We start from the raw sequence: 20686 nt of genomic DNA, 5'->3' as shown, positions 1-20686 counted from the left end.
CTCCTAGCACCTGCTCTGAAACCACAAACCCCTTTGCCTCCCATGGGGCTGGGCCAATTGTGCCCATCCATGTGGACAGACACAGTGCGAGGCGTGTGCATCATCTGCCTCAGTGCTCTCGGTCTTTCCTGCTCTCATAACGGACCCGCGAGAAACCACAGTGGTCCTGAGACTGACTCAGTTGGCTCGCGAACAGCTCATCTGCTTTACCGATCAGCAGGGGAAACTTCAGGTACAAGGATGTAGCATTGACAGTGGAGTCACATCAGTGGAGTCGTTGCCCCCCTCCCACATCCTGTCTACATTTATGGACATCCTTTTCTGGTACTGAATATCTTCCCTGAATAATTAAATAGTATGTATTAGGCCTATAGCGAGTCAATACTTTAATATAGGGGATAAGCATCTATTAGACCAGCTGGACTTGTTTTTTCTTTTGTTTTCTCTCTGTTCTCCTGTGTCTCTTCTCTCTGAACAGGTTGTAAAGGGTGACAGACAGCTATTTGTCCATTCATCCATATTAAGAAGTGCCACCAATCCCTCGGATGGGTTATTATTGTTGCTTTTTTTTTACTCTTTTGTTTACCTGCTACATTTCTGAACTGAAACCAAAATCTGTCACCATGAATGTGTGATGTACAAAGATGGTGGATCCCATTATTTTCAGCTTCCTATGAGGCACTGAATCAATATTGGAGCTAAGGCACAAAGGATTGACTTTGACGTTCAATTTTACAATTACTATGTCTGAATGAAGGGAGCGAGGGGTATGATTCTGTAGACTTAAACTGTATAGCGTGTGTATGGTTCATTGTCAGTACTCTCCCCGGATCCATAACAATGGAGTGGCACTCGATTGCTGTCTCACTGAATCACCGGGTCCTGCTTGGTTATTGGTCGAGCTGTGCTGGCCAATCCGCAGTTGTCACATCCTCAGACAGACCCAGTGCAGTTTGATTGAAAGTATCAGAAAAAAAAGGGCAAGTAGCCTATCTAGTGTGCCTTTGCAATCCCCCTTCCCTTTGATGGTTTCTTTCTTTGTCCTTATCTTCAGCACACCAGTGGTTAAGTCTCTGTTCACATCCAGCTTTGAGGGTCAGCAGTAGCAAATGCTGTGGGATACAACTTCACAAACTTGCCCTAGTAATAACAGATGCAGCCTAGGAAGCGCCAAGCAGAGTGAATTATCCATGTTGAGAAAGCAATCCCATGCCATGGGACAATGTACTGTACATTCTGTAATCAATCTTGTTTTATATTGTACATACAGATAGATATACGCACATGATGTCATTTAATTTAATAAATAAGGGTATGTGAGGGGAGATATACCCCTTACAAAAGAGTCAAATGAGACCCAAAAGTGAATTTAAACCCTGTGATTTTTGTACACATGTTGTGTGAACAAGTGAAGCCCCCCCATGTTCTGACATTTTCTGTCTTTGAGCTTAGTATTCATGTGCAGCAAATATGGAATGGAAGGTTGCAAAATCCATATCCAAGTCCAAAGCGAGCTATCTTCACAACTACTGGCCAGACACTCATGAAATGTTGTATGGATTTTATTGATCGCCTGAGAATAATTTCTTGTGATTTTAGTGACCCCGTGACCTTTCTTTAAGCACCACCACTGCCCAGAAATTGGGCATTGACAATGTATCTTGAAAAGTAATTGCCAAATTTCCATAAAATCTGCTGCTGTGACTATTTATAGTCAGCACATAATGAATCTTTTTCTTGAACGGTGACCCTTAATCTGGCGCACCATCCAGCTAAAATTTCCACTTGTGCATAAAATAGATCAAACTCCAATGGCAGAGTGCCATGAAATTTTTGGAGCATGTTCATATTATCAACGGTAACAAGCTGTTTCTATTTTGATGACTCCACGGCCTTTACTCTCAGGGCATACTTCACAGTTTAAGCTCCACTATTGGTTCAAAGAAGAGCAAATTATCAGTATGTCCAACAGTGTAATATTACTGCTTGTGATGCATATTGCTATTTCTCTATGGGCTTGTAGCCGGGCTTTATTCTTGTTTTACCTATAAATCTAAATTCTCTGGCTCTTAAGACAAGCAGGTCAAGACAACATCTGTCTGAAAAGCACATGTGGTTTAACTTCACATGCAGGGTTTCACATGTGACTTAACTGTAAGGGAAGATGCTAAAAAAAAATGCCTTTTATATTCAACTAGACACAGCAGTTCATATTTGAGCAGGGAAGCTACTGTGTGTGTGTGTGTGTGTGTCTGTGCGTGCGTGCATGCGTGCATGCGAATGTGTGTGAGTGTGTGTGTGGGTGTGTGCATGTAAATTCAGTATAAGCCCTTGGGCCGCACCCACACATTCTCATGTTAGCCATTCAATGAATGAGAAGGATCCAGTCAGGCAAAGTAACCTCTATCCAAATTGATATGACTGCAGACTGGCAGTGTTTATTTGAGTTTTCACTGACTTATATGCCTAATGCACTTGGCTTCACAGACAGCAGTCATGTTTTTGCTTGTGGGGTTTATGTCTCGAGACAAAGCACGTCCATAATTCATAAATATTTTCAGCTCTGGAGGCCACTTGTACGCTCCCTCCCTGCTCTTGCTGTCTCTTAACATAGAATGCACTTGGCCCTGGGTGTACTGATGGCATCTCAAGGCACACACGTGCAAACACTCACACAATACAAACAGGTAAAAAGTGTATATACACACACACACACACACACACAAACAGGTCCACGTGGCACATTCAGGTCCACACGGAAACACAGGTGTGTGCCTCATGCACAGTCACAGTTGCACATGCACACATGCCCACACAAACACACACAGTTTGCACAACAAAAGCCCAAGCAGCCATCCTTGTTATTTCTGCTCCTTCAGAATCAATTTGATGGATCGAATGTCTGGAGGTATTACAACTGACTGATGGAACCAGGATACGAAATGCAGCACAGAAAGGGACAGTCTACACTGCATCTCCCACAGGATATCTGCACACACACACACAAACACAGACACACAAAACAGCTACTGTAACACAACACAGACACACGTGCACGCAAACACACATGCCTTCGGAGAGACAGACACTGCTATGCATTTTAACAATCTGGATGGCATATGCTTCAAGACTTTTTTCATGGGAATCTGCGAGAGTAGCGTTGGGAATCAGGAGACGTATAGCGGGATTGATACTGAGCCAGGGCTATAGGCTCTTGCCATTGAAATTCCCTCCACCACAGTTGAAAGTAGCAATGGAGGTGGAGGATGGGATGCAAGTCTTCCAGCTGTTAAATTCCTCCAAGCTTTTTTGATTTGCTTTCCAGCAACTGCAAGTCTCAGGTGGCAGATTCCCCAGTTTATGAGCCCTCGCGTTGCATCTCTCCTCTCATGTGTGCAGCTTTGTGGCCTGACAAACTTGCGCTCTTTCCAACAAATGGATTTTAAGGAGCTTTTGTCAGTTCAGTAGATAGTGGAGGAGGAACGTCTTAACACACCTCAGAGTGTTAACAGCACATTCAATACCATTCTTTAAAACAGTATCCATCAGCACTATATATTGTCTTATTATCAACACTCAAAGGTGCAGTAAACATGAAATCAGTCATGGTTATCCTGCGTTATATGATAGGATATGAATCTCATGTAGCCACAGTGTTTTATGTTCTATTAAGCAGTTTTGTTTCAGATTAAAGCTGTTGAGCAGGGCGAAGCGATGCTCAGACTTTGTGGTTTGGCCTTGTGTGTCAGTATAAGGGAATGTGATATATTACTACTTTTGAGAAAGGAGACGGAAGGAGGAAAAGAAGGAAAGCAAAGGTACCTGCATGTCATAGCAGATTGAGCAGACGAACGGGAATGCTTTGCTTTGATGTAACATAACTGTATTCAGCTAAAAATAGTAAAAAAGAAAAAAAAAACTACAAAAAAAATCTGCAATTGTAAATATATTCACAGAAAATTTTATGAAGCTTTATTTTTGTCTTCTTCTTTATTTACAATTTATCATCCATGTACTTTGCACTTTTTTGTGTGCTGTGCTCATCACCGGCCTGTGTGGGATCTGTGTGGTTGGCTGTTTCTCTTGACTACATTGTCTGGATGTCAGGGAGAGACACGCTCAGCGCGGCGTTACTAAAGGGAAATGTAAGACACTTTTGTTTTGTTTAATCTCATCCATTCTCTCTGCCGTGGCTTCTCTTTGGTTTTGTATAACAGTACAGAATTTTTTTGTCCGTTCGTTTGATGAAAACAATCCATGTAAATATCACAAGTAAAAAAATGTATATTTTTACGACTTCTGAGTTATTACTCTTTCATTTGCAAATAAAATATTCAATGACAACTTAATTGGTCTCGTGGCATCTTGATTTGGATTTTGAAAAGAGAATTGGCAGCATGTATTTAATGCGACTGAGGGAGAAAGATGTGTCATGCTTGCGTGGTATTTGTAATGATTATTTTGGAAAACCTTTCCTTTGCTGTGGCTTTGGAAATTTATTGTTGTCGCTCCTCAGTCTCCTCTGAGATGATGCTGGTCCACAGGATATTGATGGGGAGTGACAAGGTCCTCACTCTGTAAGGTACTGTACGTACGTATTCACGTAATAACTCAGCAGGGGTTGGCTGATTGAAGGGAAATTTGACAGCTGCCAAAGGCATTGCATTGTTGACCTACTTGTCAGAAAAATCTAACCCAGAAGCCCGAAAAAGACACACGGGTGTTATCAAAAGCATAATGTGAATATTTTTAATTCATGCAAGAAACAAGTTGGTGATGTTCAGAAGCCGAGTCTAGGAACATCCTTAAGTGTAAGCGTTGTCAGAAGGAGACATTTCAAAACAATTCCCACTCACAGCTGCATTACATGACTTCCATGAAGTAGGAAATCAATCTAGACTCTGAGGATATGCTTTTGGCTTTGCTAGTGGCATGGCTCCAGGGATGGAGCAGGGAAGCTGGTTGGTTGGTCACTCGATCTGTCAGTCACTAGGTTGGTCCACTCCTTTGGTTCACACTGAAACATCTCAGCTCCTGAATGGATTACCATGAAATTTTGACATTCGCATTTGCAACGTTAGCATTCTACTGCAACAAAATAATTTCCCACATTGGGATCAATAAAGAAGGAGTCTAAGTCTAAGTTTAAGTCTAAATTTAAATGGGGACCATTGGCAACATGATACCTGCTAAACAGCAGCTCATTAACGTTGTCATACTTACAGTGACAATGCTACTTCTGAGCATTCAGCTCCAAGCACTGCTGTACCTGAGCACAGTCTCATTCTCTTTGTGCCATTAAAACAGTTAGCAGTAATATGTACAACATAAAAGTAAAGAAGAGGCACGTGAATACCTTCATGCCATTGATGGAGGCTGAGGTTGCAATAATTGAGCTTCTTCTTCACCTTCCTCCTCAACAGCCATTCTTGATCTCCAGCCTTTCAATGTGACACTCACCCCCATGGCAACATGGTCAGCGATATCTATTGATCTGTCAGGCACTTATTGATTGACATTCATCTCCCCCCTCTGAAAAGTTCTTCTTATGTTGACAGCCCATTGAACTGCCGAGATGCAGTGTTTGTGTGAACCCTGGTTAGAAAGACAGGGTGTGACTCTTTATCCCCTCTTCAAGGATGCACACAAAAAAGTATGGCAAGAACTCGCAAGAGTGGGTTGAACAGGTGGAAATAACGCTCTGAGTAAATGCACATGAACCAGCCATGGGGGATAATATAATTACCAGAGCGTTCTCTGACATCTGTTTGTTGAGGAGTTGGCTGCAGACTGCTGGCTAAATTTACATCTTGTCAAAACACGGTATCCATATTAAGCAAGGCCAAATTTTCAAGGCCAAATCACATTTCTCCAGCCTCTTTTCCATGCCTCTGTGCACACTGTTCCACATGATTAGTCATGTGTGATAACACTGTCATGGACCCATCTCACTGCTATGCACCTCCTTCCCCCAAACACACACACACACATACACACACGTATGAATACATGCATATGCCGCATTGACTACATTTGGTCATGGCTTGGGCCATCAGAACAAAATAAATAAGAATGGCGGTTTCCACTGTCAGAGATTGTATTTGTTATTTACACGCTGGACAGAAATAATCTACATTTGTCTATTTATTGTGCCTATGTAGGACACATCGTTGGTGTTGCAATTCATGTAACAGCATGATGTGTCACAATTATGAATTAACACAGACACTCTAATTAGCCCAAATACTAAAGTGATAAAATATGCCATCACACAGATAAGAAATATTTTTCGCTCTGAGCGAGCTTTGTCGCCTAATTACTACAAATTCTATTTTGCTCCTGGTCTCCCTCTATAATCTGCAAAGTAAATACTTTGAGATTGCCACACAAGGCCTTCATAATTGAAGTCACTTATATAATTGCACCCCCTGGTGTTGACTGGGGATTGCTCTCTTGTAATCTGTGACGCTGATAGGCTCTTCATGAGACGAGAGGAATCATAAGTCGAGCAGCTGAGATTAGTTCACTGGAAAACTCATGTGTAACCTATATAAACGAAAAAGGGAGCTGACAGCAAGTTTTGAAAGATGATGATCCAATTCCAGGAGCTGAATTGTGCTTTTATCATCCTTCTTTTTTTCTAAGTTCTAAGTTTGTGAGGCCTGAATGACATTTGCCTGGAACTAATCATCAGATCTCATTTCCTGGATCCCTACAGATAATTCTATGCTAATTTAACCATGAACATGCGCCGTTCAAAAATTCTAAAAGATAAAGTTATCCATCTATGTTACGATCTGCTGTGCACAGTTGTCCTGTATGGTTCAATGGAGGGATATATCAGTGATATTGTTGGTGGGTGTCATTGGGTGCAGGCACTGTACATGAGTGGCTTTGCTTAAAGCTCCCTCTGGTGGAACCTGATATCTATCCCATATGCAACACTCTACAATGGTGAATAGGTGAGTAGGAGTGCATCAGAAGGAGTCTGCTTACATTTAAAAAAAATGCTTGTATGTTTCCTTTTCATGTTTCATTTCTGAAAGCTAAGGCTAATCTGAACGGTGTAAAAGCACAGTATTTCAGCACACCACCAAAGGCAATAAATCGGCTTCACTATTGTCAGTCTTTTTGAATAATATTGTGGACCTTTACCAGTGCTTTGCTCTGATTATCTCTGGCTAATGAACATTGCTCTGTGACCCACATCTAAAGTATATTTCACTCTCTGACAACTACACTAATTATAGGGTTGCCATAAATTCAGATAGAGAGGTTAATAGCATGCTATTTTTGACACTCGTTCGCTGCTGCAATTCTGCTTTAAAAAGTTGAGTTGCATGGACTATGGAGAAATTATCCATTTGTGGAGGCTAAATTACAAACTAACTACCTGATACTGTTCTATCTGACAGGCCCGATTATGATTAATGCACCCATGACACCCCTGATAAATGAGAGCATCCATTTACAATGTGATTCTCAGACCTTCATAGCTGAGAAAAACTGCTGCTTAAGTGGAACAATTGTGTTGTATTTCATGTAGAGCTTTTAATCAGGCCGGTGCAGGATGAATCACCTTCTCTTGGTGCTGTGTCCACAAATCCCTGCACGCCAGCTTCGTGTTCACAAGACAGACAGCCAACAAGATAACGTAATATTCAATAATCAAAGCATTTGATTTTCTTTAAACAGGGAAAGCACGATGCATGAATATCAATTTGGGAAACTAGAATCTTCATTCTGAAAGCTATTAGTCCATCTAATTGAAAAAATTAGGCAATCAATGATACAGTATCTTTTAATGGAGCAAGCAAGTAAAATTAACTGGCAGCTAAATTAGACAAAGCAGATCCATAATTATATAGTGTGAAGAGAGCACCACTCAGCTGAGGCCTTCACCTTCAGACTCTGTGATATAACGTGTGTTTTTATCCTGACGTACAGGGTGTTCATCTAAAATGTTGCTCCAAATATGCTGTACAGTAAGAGTAATATGACATCTTTTTAACTTTAACCAGAACAAGAGCTTTCAGGCTCAGACAGTGCAAACTACCGGAACAGGCAAAGCTTGGCTTCCTTTTCTTTATGCAAGACATAGAAACCAATATTATTGGCTTTATAGTTGGTTTTAATGTATGTCACACATGATAAGACCAATATTATTTGACATGTACAGAAAAATACAGTAATCTATTTGCAAACTTTGACATTATTGCATCTAAGTCCAAGTCAAACACTACTACATCAACAAGTAGTAGGTTAAAGGGAAAAACTTTATTAATCCCTCACTGGGGAAATTAAATATGAAGACTAATCATTTATCGTCCATGACAGGGGACACTTAGTCAATCTCTTCTGCTTATGCTGAACACGAATAATAATAATCATACCCATATCCATGACTGCTTCCAGGCAAACATCAATTATCCTTTCAGAAAACTCTTAATTCATACTTTTCCTGCTCGAAAGGTCCCACAAGGTGTATGATGTGAATATGAAAGTTAAGCTCTTGTATGCAATTCCAGTAGAAGAAGTGGGTGAACTATGTTGAAATGCCTTTGTACTTCTGTACATCCCAACTAGCCTTCTAATCTCAAATGTCGGCAGAGACATATCGAGGACACTCAAACCTCCGTTAGAATAACGATTGATAAACACTGTGCTAATGAAAAGTGAAGCACAAAGTGAGTGACACAATTTTCCCAATTAGCTGAGAACCCTCTCGAGGACACCTGCGGGTCCCCACACTCCACGAGCACGAGGCCGTTCCACCTCCCCTCACAGCTTGAGACGCTCCAGCTGCAGGTTAGTGGTAATGTAGCCTTCAGTAGGTCGCAGGTAATATCTCCTGCACTGAATAGAGAACTGCGACGTGCCAAGTTTGTTAAAAGTCATTAAGAGTCCGGACATGGCCTTTGGGCATCTCATCCCTCAGCTGAGGCTGGAGGAGCAAGCAGAGGACGGGATGTTCAGGAGCATCACCTTCCGCCCCTTCCAGCATGGACACCACCAGCGCGGGAAGTCAAGTTCTCCCTGCAGTGACAGAAAACGACACAAGTAAGATTTCTGCAACAGCTGAAAGGGGGTTGAGGGGTTTAGGCCTCCAGCAAGGAGACAAAACTTTGAATGCACAAGGCGATTATTGCGGGTGAGGCTGAAAGGATTAAATTTGGGGTGTCAAGAAATACAGCTGTAGTGTTCCCTGCCATATACTGCAAGTGTAATGAAAAAATAAACCATAGTAATCCACTTTAAGAGTGCAAATTCAGCCCTCGTCCTTGCTGTTTTTGAATGTCAGAGATAGTACAGTGACACCATGGAGAAAGGGGGAAAGGTATTTTTTCTCAGGAGTTGCTGGAGACCTAAACAGAGCTGAAAAAGGAGAGGAAATATCTACAAATGAATGTCATGTTGTTCTGTGTGTGTTGGATGTCCAAGATAAGCTCTTCATTAGCACTTTAGCCTAACTATAGCCCTTTGAAACTTGATATAGCTATCTGAGGAAAAGCTTAAATAACCTTGATACAAACTGTTAATCGTAGATAAATATTAGCATGAAAAACAGTAAAAAAAAATTTGAGGGAATTAGCGTGTTAACTCTCCCAAAACACATTACAAAACCTTCTGAAAATACCGCTCTCATGAAGCTGCAAATTAGATAAGCTTGTGTTCACCAATGCACTGATATGTGTAAATTGCTATTGATCAGTGCAGGCCCTTTCCGTGCGGAGGAGAGGAGGCAGCCACAGCTTTTCTCGACCAGCTGTTTCTTGTTGTCTTGACGGCAGTCACTAGATTGCAATGTGGGAAGTGAAGGTGGCAGATAGACCGTTCTCACAGCACACGTGTGTGCATATGTCACAGCTAAGAAAAGCACAGGTGTAATTTATGACATTAAAGACGGCCGCGTTCCATTTAGGCCTATTGAGTGTGCTTGAATTAGCAGCATAAGAGTGTAGTTTTGCGACCTAATTTTACACTCCATATACCTTGTCATTCTGTGGTTTGAGTAGCACTGGAAACCTGACAAATAATGTAAGTAAAATGCAAACATATCACCTTAAAGTGATTTTTGAAAAAACAGTACTCACAGCAGTATTAGCACAGTCAACACAGTAGATAACATGATAGAGTACTGTGTACTTTACACCTAATCTGGAATTGGGACATAATCTTTTTCACCAGAAATACATGTATTATTGGAATTCTCTTCTGTGTGATTCTACATCCAGCAAGTGGCTGATGGAAAGTTTCCTGAATTGTGAGTTTTAGTTAAGGTTGAAGGAACCTGACTATTGCGAGATGTTACAACGAGAGTGTGCTGTGAGATATTGCTGTGAAACTGCAGACGTCCCTGCCTGTTGCTATGGGAGCTGTCACCTGGGACAGTTAGGATCTAATTGGGGCTTTGTCTAATATGAAAACTGGCTGTTAGCAGCCACAGTGGTATGGTGATTAGGCATCCATCTCTTCCTCTGTGCAACAGTTATCAACCCCTCCAATGTCATGAATCTGTCTTGTGATTCTCTGGGTAGAAATGATGCACGCCAACTGTGTCAGAGCCAGATTACACAGCTCAGCGATAGTGTTAGAGCACTAAGGGGCATCTGTCTAATGATGTGGCTTCTGAAGGGAGCTTCCGGGGCTGAAAAAATTTGTTCTGCACAATAATCAGATTAAACCAAAAGTGCGAAATGTGCCAAATTTTTTAAGACATACTCTCACCATGGGCTGAAATTCACAAGTGTGCTTTGTGCCGTAAGGAACTGCTTCAGTGTTGCTTTAATCACACAGGAATCATGTTACGAAGGAAAGAAACCGAATGTTTTTGTGTTTGTGTGTGTGTGTGTGTGTGTGTGTGTGTGTGTCTCAGCTTGACTGTTGCTGGAAGCAGTAGAGTGCTATCTTTTCTGTTGAAAACAATCTCTGATGATCATCCTCACTGACCCACAAACCGCTGAACGTAGTACAAGGAATGTCTTCACAGTGGCAATTTTTAGGCATCATGGCGCATTTTAATGCTAGATGTCCAAGCTCGTCTCAGGTGAATATAATTTGAGGTTTTATATAATTGTGTAGCCTGCCCCTGTGGCAGCATAACACTGTAAAAATGTTACTGCATGTGCATTCTGCACAGGTTCAGTCAGCAGGAATTTTACTGCCAGTTGATTAAATTGCCCTTAGGGAAGCACTTATAAAGAATTCATCTTGTCCAGCCCATAACACTTCTCCCAGGCTGGCGTCACTCCAAATGGATGAGTATGGATGTTTTCTTTACTTCACCTACTCATTTCCAATCAGCAGAATTAACAGCCCGCTGCTGCCAACCTTGATGTCATGCTGTACCTGTTTAAGATACTGAGGACGGTGATGGAAAGAGGGGATGAATGAAACAGCTAAAAGAACAGTGAAGGCATTTTGGAGAAATTCACACAGTATGACAAACTTTGTCCTTTTTACAGAAAATCTTACCTTGTTTGTGGAGTGCAGAAATGTATTAATTTAAAGGACCTGGAGAACTGTTACATATTTAAATACATCTATTGAAAAAACTAATTATATTTGGGGAGGATAATATTGGGAGGATTTTAGTCCAGATTGCAGTATTTCAGGAATTTGTCAAAGTTGTGCTGATGTATATATGCAGAGTGATGGAGAAGTACGTGCTGGAAGGCTACGTGAACCGTGTTTCAGTCATCCCTCCTCGGCAGCAGCCAGGAAGCTCCTGTCACAGTGTGCAGTAATGGTGCCATGAACCTTCCTGTGGTCATAAATATGGAATTATGCTTGCTATACTTCATCCGTGGTGCTTTTGTTACCAGGAAATTCAGTCACTCACAGGTACCACATGTCTGCACATGCTGTTGGTAGTGGACCTGGCTGAGGTGATGCACACCCTGCAACACATGAGGTCAGGGGAGCCACGCTGTCACAAATTTACCCGCTTCGTTTTCATAGTGCGTTGAGAGTAAAAAGTCTAGTGAGGCAGAAACAGCTAGCTGACGATCTGCTGAGACCTGGCCCAGAAACAGACTTTTCCTTTTTCTAGTGTCATGAGTCAAATCAAATTTTGTAGATGGTAGATTTGATGGACAGTGGCAGTGCACACATTACCACACACACACACACACACACACACACACACACACACTGAGTGCACAAAGTGTGAAGTGAAGCTGAAAAAAGGTGGCATCATAGTGAGTGCTACATAACAGTCAATGTAATTGGGAGGAAAAGAAAGAGAGAAGGGCGTCGTTTGCAGCTCGGCAGGTTTATCAGCCATTCAATCACCAAAATGCTCATCTTTTAGCTGTAAATGTATCTGACCCTTGTGGCTTACTCAGGTTATGGAAACGAGTCCATTTCTAATTAGACTCAGTGTGATATGGGGCCTGAGTGCTTTAAATTATTGAATTGTGTCAGTTTGAGCGCTGCGTCTGATTCCGATGCACTTTCTTCTCTGTCACAGTGCCCTACATGGAAGCTGTGACAGTGGATCCAGAGTGTGTGGAAGGGTACTAATGAGGACTCAGTCAAAGCTGTGACTGGTAAATGAGGCAGATCCAAGCCTTGGTCGAGGAATTGATCTTTTCTTTTATCCCTGCGATATCTTATGCAGCAGCTCCCTCTGATAATCCACAAACACAGCCGAGATCAAAGCCATGACGTAGTGTATTTTAAATCGGGCTTTAGGAAACAGGCTCCACCATCCTGTCTGTTTTGGCAAGCGAAACTGTTAAATGGCTTTCTGTTGACAATAGACAGAAGGACGGAGGCTCTTGGATTGCCTGCATTCTCTTTAAAATGATTTCCTTGAATGAAAATGAGGCAGAGCAGGTTTTTTTTAACAGCACATCTGGGCTAACATGTATATTAGAAGAGTTTTTTTCTATACTTATTTGCATGCTACAGTTGTGTGCTGGGCCTCAAGACTTATTCTACAATGCTCTGTGAATCCTGCTGGGAAGCTTGGGGAAAAACACTTTAAAATGCCAAACTCCATTTGTAGCGAGAACATTACAAAAATATGCTTTTTGAACTCCCACAAATATTTCATCATTTCAGCGAGGAGTTGGTTGCTTTACCTGCAGCTATCATTAATATTTGACCTGGGACATTTAGTTTCCCAGTTATGGCCTGTAATACGTTTCAGGCCTAGTCCAAACCTACATGGGTATTTCCAAACTTAGCTTTTTCTATGTTCTGGCAGCTTTAGGTCACTGATAACAGACTGTTTAGAAAAGTCTTTCCAGGGTGAAGATGTTCAGAAACTCTGTATTCAGTGCTGACATGGAGACAGGAAAAACTGAACCTTTGGATTGTGATTTCAGAGTGAAATTTGAAATAGACATAGAATTGAACAGATGTTAACGATATGTTTAAAATAATTAAACAGTGGTTGATTACTCAGCCAATCAATAGTAAAATCATTGGAAACCATTTTTAAAGCATCTTTTTAAGCAAACATGCCAGACATTTCCTTGTTTGTCAGTTGTTTGCTGTTTTTCTGAGTCTTATGATAGTAAACTAGACAAGTTTTGTAAGTTTTATCTAAGTTTTATGATGTGGGTCAGACAAAACTAGAAAAAAATTTTTACTTGGGCTTTCAGAAATTATGATGGTATTTTCTGACAATTTACAGACCAAACAGTTAATCAATTGGTAATCAATAACAGACTTGAAAATTGATGCTGCTGTATACTGTGTAAAGCTTGATTCCTATAGGCTTATTTATAAAGTGTATGTCTGTGTAGACAGTGATAGAAACCAGTTTTTGGTAACTCGTTTCAGAGGTTTCATTGACTGGTCTTCATGTTACATTAGTGAAAGTGTATAATGGAGAAGCAATCAATATGGGCGTGTGCATGATCAGCAGAGGGCTTGCCTTCTGAAAAAAACTAAATCTTTTATTTTTTCATTGCACCAAATGTTAAATATAATCTCACTATTGATGTCATAGCACCCCTCAAATTTTGTTGTTTCAGTTTGAGTTTCATGACATCTTTCTGGACCTGACTTGAAACTCGCCTTTAGTGCATTCCTGTCTTCGTTACCTAGTGCCTGACCTTTGCTCTCCAGTTCTAGCCCTCGAGATCTGTTTCTTACCTGTTGATTTACACAGTAGAAACATGATCAATATCTGCCTTAATTTGCTGCATAACGTTTGCAGTGTTGATTACATTTCCTCCACATGGGGGCACACGTGTATTCTACAACTTATGGGCATCTCGTGTACTGAGGGAAGGGTGGGTGAGATGTGGCTTTTTAGATTTAGTTCAGTAGCTTGAAATGGGGGATGTATGAAAGATTAAGGCTAAAGTAAAGGGAATTTGCTCAAGTCTAGAAGAAACAATGGTGTGGAATATTTTAAGTATCTTAGAGGAATGTCCCTAGACTCCTCACACAGCGTGCTTAATATCTGTCAAATTTCACACAGAAGAACCATATAATGTTCCCAGACAGACGTATATGGTAGTGAACCATCAGTTGTCTGGTGGGTTTGGTCCATAAGTTATCAATTTCCCCAGCATTCAGCAGCTGAACAATCAGGCAGATAGGCTGCAGAGTCAGCTAAGCTCCTCTGCAAGGTAATTAGATTCAGATAATCCAAACAACAAAAGATATAATCCTGCTCAAATTCACTGCATTCTGTTGGTGTTGAACTGGCAGACCTGTTAACAAACTGCAGCCAGAGAGATTAGAAAACTGAGCTGTTTATTGGATCACAAGGCACAAGTTTACCCACGTTAGTGTTGTGCCATATGCCATAAATACCTCAGTGTCACAGGGATATATTAGCGTGCGTGCGTGCGTGCGTGCGTGCGTGCGTGCGTGCGTGCGTGCGTGCGTGCGTGTGATTCGTTTTTGTTGATTGATGTAACGGGTTGGATAGCTGTTGTTGTTTCAAGATGCGGGTCTCCAAATTTAAATATAAAGAAAGGATAAAACCATAGAAATGTGTTGTGATGTTATTGTGCTACAGCTGTGCATATTGCCACCATTACTCAAGTTTAATGCTGCGTCTCGGCAAAGCATGATGTCTGTGAATACCATGTTTCGTCATACCATGTGTCTGCATTTCACAGCCTCTCACTCTCTGGCTCCACAAGCCACACTACGAGTGACTTGGGTCTGTTCATCTCCAAGGGCATCACTACAGAGCCTGGCTCACCCAAGGGCCCCAGCTAATGAGCCAACGCAGGCAAATTGATTTAGTCTCCACCTTCCTATCTCCATCCCATGCAGGCCAAAGATAAAACAGGGTGAGTCCCTGGGGTCATGGCTCAGTAATGCCCTCCAAAGTCATTTCCTTTCCTCTGACTGAAGAGCCAGATTAATTATAGACCAATAAAATCTAGGATCAGGCCTAATTAGTGAGCATGTTGAATAGATGCAATCCTGCACTGTTAGCAGGTGCCTTAATGGTTACAAAGATGCACCTGTGAACTGAAGTAATTCCATGCATTTTTCCCCAGGCTATGACATCATGCATGTGTGATATGTACGACATGCTCTAATATTGTAACGTGCAATAGCCATGTTGCTAATCTTCATGAAGGTTTTCGAATACAGTCTTGATTAACCGATAGGAAAATATCTGAGTCAACACCATCACTATCCATTTAGCTTATGGAAAAGTTAATAAAATACTTTACTCAAACCTACACCCCCCATTCTTAAAGTAATCATATTCTCTTCTCACTGTTCATTATTACTTTCCATATCATTCAATGTGGTGTGGATTACTGTCCACATGGTGGCACAATAGCATCACTCTTACTGATAGAGCAATTCTTTAGGATGGAGAAGCAGCCTCAGAAAGCTGGAATCTTTGGAAATTCTCCAGATAAATGAAAAGGTTCAAGTTATTTAGCAACACAGTGAAGACAGGGCACTCTTCAGGTTATCCTCAGGTGAGGTCAGGCTCCTGCCAAGACTGCCAGACAAATTAAATGATGTTGCAGCTGCAGGACAAGGACTGCCAAAACAAATCTCTTACATCTCTGAAACTCAGTGCAGTGGTACACACACACACACACACACACACACACACACACACAGACCAGTTTCATGGACCAGCTCCCAAGGTTAAGTAGAGTGTGGGGAAATGAAAGCTGTCTTCTAACAGCGCTCACAGGGGGACAGACATGTTAGGGTATACGAGTGGAGAGACACTGTCTGTCTGCTTTATTGTTTTGGATTATTGATGGGAATCAAGAACAAGATATCTTTTCAAAGGAAGTGAATCATATTTAGCTACGCATTTGCAAACTTTAGCCTAGTTTTCAGCAGCTATGCATGGAGCATGCAGCAGAAAAGTCTTCGATTCTATAAGAATGTCACTCCAGTGCACTCTCAAGTCATAATCATGCTGCATTGTTCTGAATCAACCAAAATAACAATGCACCCCAAAAGCACATAAAATATTGATGAGTGTTCTGCTTTGTTCTCCTCACAGCTCTCTAGTTATTATCCTGCAAGAGGAAAGCTCAAAACTCTTGCTTTTTCACACTGATGGTGAGAAAAATTATACCTCTGGGCATTAAAGTACTAAAGACAGGCCTTTATCACCCTGCAGCTAGAATATAACAAAGCTTTGGTTTCACATGACTGCATTCTATTCCTATATTCATCCCAATGCGTAAATAAATTGTTATTGTTATTACTACTACTAAATTATTATTAATCAATGATCATAGTATTTAAAGAGGGTCATGATGTACAGACATGCAAGTGAGCATATACAGTATGCTGCCAGTAACATGAGCTGGAGCAGAGTTAGATGACAACATAAAGATACCACTCTCATCCATCCTTTAAATTTAATTAACTCACCAGCACCTGGTTAGCTTAGCTTAGCACAAAGACAGGAAACAGCTAGCTTGGCTCTGTCCAAAGGTAACAAAATCTGCCTACTAGCACCTCTAAAGCTCACTGATTAACATATTATGTCTCATTTGTTTTGATGTGTCTGAGGCAGTTAAGTGCCAAACTATTTCCTTGCTGGAAGCAGTTACCCAGGCAACCAGTAAAGACTTCATGGAGTTACGGGTCCTGGTCAAGAAATAGTCCTCATGTTACACCCTGTAAAACCGCATATTGATGTTTTTTTAAACTTTGCTATTTGTGTGGATTAAAACAAATGAGGTATGACAGGTTAATTAGGTTCATTAGCTTTAGAGGTGCTGCATTTGTTATCTCCTACTAGCTCCATCGATCTTTGTGCTAAGCTATGCTAACTGGCTGCTGGTTGTAGCCTTATATTCAACATACAGCTATGGATTGACAGATATTGATAATCTCATCTAACTCCCAGCCAGAAGGCTAATAAATGTATTTCCAAAAAGGTTGAATTCTTACTTTAAGGCCTTTTGTTTCTCAGTCTAATTAAACAGCTGTTAGGACCCCGCGGTCTCAGTCCATTTAGTTTGTGAATGCTGTTTTGTCAAATGATAGACGATTGTTGAATAAAGTGACACAGTGATATACAACCATAACAGCCTAATATAATCACGTAAAATAGAAGTTATTATCCAAAAGCCATGATGACATGTGTTGAATTGAATTTATCACACAGCTGAGCTACCAGTCAAAATGATTCAATTGTCAATGCATCAGTGGAGCATATAAACACACACACACACACACACACACACACACACACACACACACACACACCCGTCATTCCTCTCTGTGCAATTTTCTCTCCATCACTCTTCTCTCTAGCAACGCCCCGGGATGGCTCTCATGTACTTAAATCTGGTAATGACTCTTCTGTGTTCAAATACCATTCATCCACCCTGAGAGGAATCAGCCTTTTCTGTCCCTGATTATACCTGTTTGTGTCATATAATACAGTGCAGCGCCTCCACACAGCTGCCTCATCAAAATCAAGCACACCATTTTATCCTCACTGCACATACAGCATGCACTAAAACCAATTTGACTAATCCTTCTCAAATGTATGATATTGGGGTTTTCTTTCCCCTTGCTGACAAAGAGAAGAACAGAGGGTGAAATAAAGTGTCACTCTGTAACAATATCCTTCTCTGTGCCATGACTTTTAGCTCCCTCGCCTCTCTTCTGTAATTATCCTCTTACTACTGGCTCCCTCTTTCATTGCTTTGTCGAGAGAGCGGTTATGTTGAGCACTATCTGCAGTGCTGGAGCCTTTCATTTGTGCCATTGGATTGAGGGTATTAAAAATGGAGAGGGGTCACATTCATCACTCAGTTCTATTAAATCAATGAAGATAAATATTGGCTCATTTATGTGAACTGATCAAGATGTTTAAAAAAAAACCATGTGAGCCTTTGTGGGGACACAGCTGCAACGGTTTTATGAGCCTGCATGCGTTGCTTTGTACTTTCGAAGCATTTGTTTAACAGAAGCTTCCCATGAAAGTAGGGCAGATTGACTGGCGAGTTTTATGTGTGTGTCTGGGATGTGTTGTGGTGGAGTTCCAGCAGATAGGTGCTAACTCTGTCTGTCTGCTGTTTGGTGCTGGCCAAATGAGAGTGGTGTGGCTGACACATGCAGTAAATGTCCATAAAACCAAAACAGAAAACTAAAAAATGTGGAAAATCGTAAGTCAGGAGTCTGTAAGTAAGTAAGGAGTTGGGGGATAATTCAGTGTGTTTGCTGGTGTGTGTAGCTGTTTTACATTAAACTACTGTACATATTGTAACATGATTTAACATGACATGAAATATTCATTCATTCAGCTTTAAATGCACAGTCTTTCCTCTGGAACAGAACAGCTTAATCACTGAGGACCAATGCACTAATCAAATGCCAGTATGATGTCAGCCATTGTCTATTACTGTGGACCACCAGATGAGATGGCCTCTGATTTGAGTCAAAGTGCAATTATGCTGATTAATGCTCTATGCCTTTTAATTGTAATTAAAGCTTGTTTAAAATGGATCTCCTGCATTATGGAGTTACATACAGTACATATGAGTAAAGAGGAATTAGCTCTGTTGCACATGTGTCTGCGTAGCAGCCATTAAGTCCTTCAAACTAAACAATACAATACGTTTGTCACCTTTCTGCCATTACACTCTGCCATGGTTACGCTCACTGAGGTTTAGGCAGGTGTGGTTTTCAAAAAGTATTAAAAAAAAATCATACTTAATGCCAAACTGTAAAAGAAAAGAATTGTCAAACAAGAATCAGACTTTCATGAGCACTGGCTGAAGGACATATAACAGAAATTTCCTGTTAAACTTAAGACCACTAAAATATATCATAGATTTGAACCAGCACTTCTACATGTAACAGTCTAGACAGAGGAATTAAAAGGTTAGCACAGGTGATATCTGTTGTAGGGTCATTGTATTGCATTGTCTCGTGTTGATCATTCTCTCCGCTACCATTATTTTGGCATCAGTACTCTTGAACAACCATCTAAGACATCATCTTTGGTCTAGTTGCACTGTATCAACCACTGCTGAGTTCAGTGTTCAGATTTTCTAGAAAGACTAGCACAGTCTTAGAATAAAAACCAGACAAAGAACATTGGCATCACACGGTGGACATGCAAGGAAAGGAACCATCTGCAAGTACAACAAGTTACTAATCCTCTGTAATGACCAAAATTCTTTTTGGTATTATACAAATTTTTTAAGTATCCTAAAAATGCACCACAACGGGGATATTCATTATCTATAATCTCTTCAATTTCCTGGATAACCTGGTAAATTATTTGGCATTTAAAATTTGAAAAACATTTTTTCCACAATTTGTTCTCTCAAATTTTAACAGCTGTCATTTTGGTTTTTACTGCTTAAAAGGTATCGTAACTCCAAATCCATGTTACAGGACAGAACTCCGCCGTTGTACTGCAATGTTACACAGTGATGCTTCTTTTACTCCATAAATCGTTGGCAGAGTACATGTACTGGCTCGCAGAGAGCACCAAACAGCCAAGTTTATCTTGGCCTGCAATGAAGTTACTCACAGAATGAACGTTATGTAGCCGCAGCTGATATCACCTGGCGAAGTTTGTTGTTTTAACCATTTTATGGCTAAAAATGAGAAGCTGCAACCTGAATGTTTTGTGTGTGTGTAGTCTTTGTTAGCTGCTGAGCTGTAATTTTTGGACTTCAAGCAGCGATGGTTGACGGCACAATTATGGCGTCCGAGAGAAATAGCGTTCTTCTTTGCTCGTGCACGATTCTATCCAACACTTCCTAACATTGAGCCTGACCATCTGCTATGGGAGAATGACTGGTGTGCTGTACCCAACCAGTCAAAAATATGTAAGCAGGTAATTTTAGAAGGAACTGTTGTAAGATGGTGATATTTGGCCATCCATTGGAATGTTTCATGGACTCCATAGCCATCCCTGTAAGATCACCACACTCCCAAATAAGGAAAGCAGCGCTGCAACACCAATTTTTTGACCCAAAACTGATTCTTTACTATGTCCAGATCAGTTCTAATACTTGTAGACACAAAAAGTGTTACTCTAATCTAGCAGATGAGTTTGAAGCTACAAGACAATTAAGATGTTGATGTGCTAGTGTATCTTTATCAATCAAGCATCTGCCACACAGCGACTGGGTCAAACTGACTTTGGTTTCATGGTCAGGTTGGCACGGTGCTGCATCCTTCCCTGTAAACTAAAGTAAAAGCTCAGGAGAAGGCTATTTGAGGGTGTCGTGATGGGAAAAAAGAG

The sequence above is a fragment of the Chaetodon auriga genome, chromosome 7, assembly GCF_051107435.1.
Source record: "Chaetodon auriga isolate fChaAug3 chromosome 7, fChaAug3.hap1, whole genome shotgun sequence".
Classification (NCBI taxonomy): Eukaryota; Metazoa; Chordata; class Actinopteri; order Chaetodontiformes; family Chaetodontidae; genus Chaetodon; species Chaetodon auriga.
This window is presented reverse-complemented; position numbering follows the sequence as displayed.